Below are 6,014 nucleotides of genomic sequence, written 5' to 3'. Positions count from 1 at the left end.
ATTTACAAAATGGACGCCACAAATGTCGACCATATTGAACATCCACGTCGATGGCACTACGCTACCGACTGTCCTACACCCCAAAATGTTGGGTGTGACGTTTGATCAGGATCTACATTTTGGTGCGCACGCAACCGCAATTGTTCCAAGAATTAAGAGCCGTAATAAAATCCTCAAATCCCTTGCTGGCAGTACCTGGGGAAAAGATAAAGAAACGCTCTTGACCACATACAAAGCAATTAGCCAGCCGATTACGTGCTACGCGTCACCCATATGGTCGCCAAGCCTAAAAACCACCCACTGGAAGAAACTACAGGCCTGCCAAAATACTGCTCTCAGAATCGCGACGGGCTGTCTTCTTATGTCCCCAGAACACCATTTGCATAATGAGGCGAGAAAACTCCCCATCAGGGAGAGAAATGAGATGCTGACCAAACAGTTTCTGTTGAATACCCAGAAACCTGGGCATGCCAACAGACATCTGATTGACGAACCAGCACCGCCTAGGGGCCTAAGGAGTCATCTCCGTGAGCATTTTGAGGAAATACGGCAGCTGAGAACCCAGCCGTATGAAGCGAAAAAACATAAGCAGGTCCTTGGTGAACTCCATAGACAGGCGTCGGACCTTTATGTCGGGAATTGCCCGGTGAATCCAGTACTTGAAGAAAAATATCCAGAACTCGCAGAAGAGGAACGCATACTCCCCAGGGAAACGCGTGTCACTCTTGCTCAACTTCGTTCTGGATACTGTAACAGGTTAAACTCTTACCTATCCAGAATCAACCCCGACATACAAAATGTATGCCCCGCTTGCAATGTGTCCCCACATGACACCAACCATCTCTTTAATTGTAATGTGGAACCAACGCCTCTAACATCCCTTTCCTTATGGTCCACCCCTGTTGAAACGGCAAGTTTCCTAGGACTCCCGTTAGAGGATATTGATGACAATTTGTGATCGGAAGCGGCTATTAGGTGGGGCGAGCATTGCTACAACAACAACAACAACAGGGGATGTGTGTATTAACGATATAACTCAAAAACCAACCTTTTGAGAAAAGTGAAACAAACTTAACAATACAGGTAAAAATAAACTTATAATAATCCTACTTGGTAAGATTTTAGATAATATGATTCTTTGATACGAAAAAGTAATATATTTTATATATACATAATTTTATTAGAAAATGGATGATTTTTTTTTATTGAGTTATACCGTTATTCGATAGATCGAATATCAAATATTTTGATTGAGATACTTTGTTAAACAAAATAGTAGATACATTAATAACCATTGTTAAATACATTATATTCTATTATTTAGAAATGCTTATAACTATTCGTTATTTCTTTTTGTTATTTCTAGCAATCTTTTTTTAATACTTCTATCATTTTTAACCTTTTTTCTATTTTTAACAATGGAGTTCTCTGTCTGCTTAGTCGTTTTTGAAACCACTTCAATTCTTTTATTTTTCAATTCTTTCTGGCCTACGACATTGAATATATTTTCATACCATTTCGATGCTTCACTACTGCAAAATTTTATTAGAGAGTTATACCGTTTTTCCATAAATGAAGCTAATATCTTTGTTTAAATATCACTATTATTTTCTAAGATTAATATGGTATATGCATGTAATCGTGCTCTTTTTATTTAGTTGAAAAACGGTGTAACTCGACTTATACCATTATTCCACACATCCCCTCAATTGTAATTTATTTTAAACTATTTTTAAGTCTTTAATGTTTATTCATTATCTTACAAAAGTATGATCTTTTGAATGGTTGAAAATAAATATACTACTACTACTACTACTACTATTTATTAACATCCCCTCATCCCCTGCAAAAAATGCAATTAGTCCGGGATACACCCGGGATTAGTCGCAAAGGAGCACGCGACTAATGGCACTTTTGATCCCTTTATATGGAATGAATTGTTCCATTTTGTTCGAGCATGTCCTATGAAGAGACTAATTTTACCCATTTATATCCGAAAGGGTATAAATAGAGAGTGGTTACATTTTATCCCCTAACGTAGCAGGAAGAGATTAGTCGCACAATGGTCCGAAGAGAAGCAGAAACGAACCATTTTTTGCCAAACCTTTCAAAATCTTGTCAGCTACTTAAATGAAATAAAAAAGAATCGGTTTAAAACATGTAGATTTTTTTTTTAATTGATATTGATGTAAATTATTAATTTTTAGTTTTCAGCGAAACATTTGTAAAATGGAAAAAATTTATATATTTTATTTTCACGTATATACATATTTGAAAAGTGTACACATTATGTTTATAAAGATTTGTTTTATTATAGATAGTGCAGATATATTTATGTTTATAGTTAGTTTACATGTTTTTGGTTAGTTTACATGTTTTTGGTTATATAATTGATTAAAGTTTTTTTTTTTAAATTAACGAATATAAATAAAATACGAAAATAACTGATAAAATACGTTAATAATTTTCACTGCTTTTTTCGTGTTCGCAACTGTATATAAATTGTTTAACAAACCGGATTAGCTTTTAATATATCGATTATATATACTGTGATATTTAGTAGCAGACCGAGGTAGGCTACTTTAGCATATTTCCACAGATAAATGAAATGTAAAGGTTTAAAGTAGGTATTTAATAAACAAATTCAAATAATTTAGTAACGACATTAATTTATGTTCTGTTTAATATATGGATATTAATAAAACAAAATAAAATATTCCACAATTGCATATTCAAAGTGTATACAAATTTTGATTGAATGCATTGATACGCACTTTAAAGTTTCGTTATACCAATATGACACTAAGACCCGGTTTTTCCGTGCGAGTTTAAACTACAGCTAAAGTTAACTAGAGATTTGCCTTGCCACTTTTTCCATAAATTTTACAGCTCATCTTAGTTTAAGCGGCCAAAGTGGCAAGGTTAAACTTTTGTTAAATTTAACTGTAGTTTAAATTCGCACTGAAAAACCGAGCCTAAGTTATTTTGATTGTATTTCATGCTGGCTCGTTTGTTTTTAACAGCCTCGATTGTATTTTTTATTCTCAGTTGAACAGAGCTCACAGAGTATATTAACTTTGATTGGATAACGGTTGGTTGTACAGGTATAAAGGAATCGAGATAGATATAGACTTCCATATATCAAAATCATCAGTATCGAAAAAAAATTCGATTGAGCCAAGTCCGTCCGTCCGTCCGTCCGTCTGCCCGTTAACACGATAACTTCAGTAAATTTTCAGGTATCTTGATGAAATTTGGTGTGTGGGTTCCTGGGCACTCATCTCAGATCGCTATTTAAAATTAACGATATCGGACAATAACCACGCCCAATTTTTCGATATCGAAAATTTCGAAAAATCGAAAAAGTGCGATAATTCATTACCAAATATGGATTAAGCGATGAAACTTGATAGGTGAGTTGAACTTATGACGCAGAATAGAAAACTAGTAAAATTTTGGACAATGGGCGTGGCACCGCCCACTTTTAAGAGAAAGTAATTTAGAAGTTTCGCAAGCTGTAATTTGACAGTCGTTGAAGATATCATGATGAAATTTGGCGGGAACGTTACTCTTATTACTATATGTCTGCTTAATAAAAATTAGCTAAATCGGAGAACGACCACGCCCACTTTTTAAATTTTTTTTTTAATTCCAATTTTAAAAGAAAAGTTAATATCTTTACAGTATATAAGTAAATTAAGTCAACATTCAACTCCAGTAATGATATGGTGCAACAAAATACAAAAATAAAAGAAAATTTCAAAATGGGTGTGGCTCCGCCCTTTTTCATTTAATTTGTCTAGGATACTTTTAATGCCATTAGTCGAACAAAAATTTACCAATCCTTGTGAAATTTGGTAGAGGCTTAGATTCTAGGACGATAACTGTTTTCTGTGAAAAAGGGCGAAATCGGTTGAAGCCACGCCCAGTTTTTATACACAGTCGACCGCCTGTCCTTCCGCTCGGCCGTTAACATGATAACTTGAGCAAAAATTGATATATCTCTACTAAACTCAGTTCACGCACTTATCGGTACTCACTTTGTGTTGGTGTAAACAATTGCCGAAATCCGACTATGACCACGCCCACTTTTTCGATATCGAAAATTACGAAAAATGAAAAAAATGCCATAATTATATACCAAATACGAAAAAAGGGATGAAACATGGTAATTGTATTGGTCTATTGACGCAAAATATAACTTTAGAAAAAAACTTGGTAAAATGGGTGTGACACCTACCATATTAAGTAGAAGAAAATGAAAAAGTTTTGCAGGGCGAAATCAAAAACCCTTGGAATCTTGGAAAGAATATTGTTCGTGGTATTACATATATAAATAAATTAGCGGTACCCGACAGATGATGTTCTGGATCACCATGGTCCACATTTTGGTCGATATCTCGAAAACGCCTTCACATATACAACTAAGGGCCACTCCCTTTTAAAACCCTCATTAATACCTTTAATTTGATACCCATATCGTACAAACACATTCTAGAGTCACCCCTGGTCCATCTTTATGGCGATATCTCGAAAAGGCGTCCACATATAGAACTAAGGCCCACTCCTTTTTAAAATTCTCATTAACACCTTTCATTTGATGCCCATATCGTACATTCTAGAGTCACCCCTGGTCCACGTTTATGGCGATATTTCCAAAAGGCGTCCACCTATACAACTAAGGCCCACGCCCTTTTAAAATACTCATTAACACCTTTCATTTGATACCCATATAGTACAAACAAATTCTAGAGTCACCCCTGGTCCACATTTATGGTGATATCTCGAAAAGGCGTCCACATATAGAACTAAGGCCCACTACTTTTTAAAATACTCATTAACACCTTTCATTTGATACCCATATCGTACAAACAAATTCTAGAGTCACCCCTGGTCCACGTTTATGGCGATATCTCGAAAAGGCATCCACGTATAGAACTAAGGCCCACTCCCTTTTAAAATACTCATTAACACCTTTCATTTGATACCCATATAGTACAAACAAATTCTAGAGTCACCCCTGGTCCACGTTTATGGTGATATCTCGAAAAGGCGTCCACACATAGAACTAAGGCCCACTCCTTTTTAAATACTCATTAACACCTTTAGTTTGATACCCATATCGTACAAACAAATTCTAGAGTCGCCCCTGGTCCACCTTTATGGCGATATTTCGAAAAGGCGTCCACCTATAGAACTAAGGCCCACGCCCTTTTAAAATACTCATGAACACCTTTCACTTGATACCCATATTGTACAAACGCATTCTGGAGTCACCCCTGGTCCACTTATATAACGATATTCCGAAAAGGCGTCCACCTATAGAACTAAGGCCCACTCCCTTTTAAAACACTTATTAACACCTTTCGTTTGATACCCATATTGTACAAACGCATTCTAGAGTCAACCCTGGTCCACTTTTATAACGATATTCCGAAAAGGCGTCCACCTATAGAACTAAGGCCCACTCCCTTTTAAAATACTCATTAACACCTTTCATTTGATACCCATATAGTACAAACAAATTCTAGAGTCACCCCTGGTCCACGTTTATGACGATATCTCGAAAAGGCGTCCACACATAGAACTAAGGCCCAATCCTTTTTAAAATACTCATTAACACCTTTCATTTGATACCCATATCGTACAAACAAATTCTAGAGTCGCCCCTGGTCCACCTTTATGGCGATATTTCGAAAAGGCGTCCACCTATAGAACTAAGGCCCACGCCCTTTTAAAATACTCATTAACACCTTTCATTTGATACCCATATAGTACAAACAAATTCTAGAGTCAACCCTGGTCCACTTTTATAACGATATTCCGAAAAGGCGTCCACCTATAGAACTAAGGCCCACTCCTTTTTAAATACTCATTAACACCTTTAGTTTGATACCCATATCGTACAAACAAATTCTAGAGTCGCCCCTGGTCCACCTTTATGGCGATATTTCGAAAAGGCGTCCACCTATAGAACTAAGGCCCACGCCCTTTTAAAATACTCATGAACACCT

Source organism: Eurosta solidaginis, chromosome X (genome assembly GCF_040869045.1).
Source record: "Eurosta solidaginis isolate ZX-2024a chromosome X, ASM4086904v1, whole genome shotgun sequence".
Taxonomy (NCBI): Eukaryota; Metazoa; Arthropoda; class Insecta; order Diptera; family Tephritidae; genus Eurosta; species Eurosta solidaginis.
The sequence above is the reverse complement of the archived record's forward strand: the minus strand, read 5'-3'. Positions refer to the sequence as shown.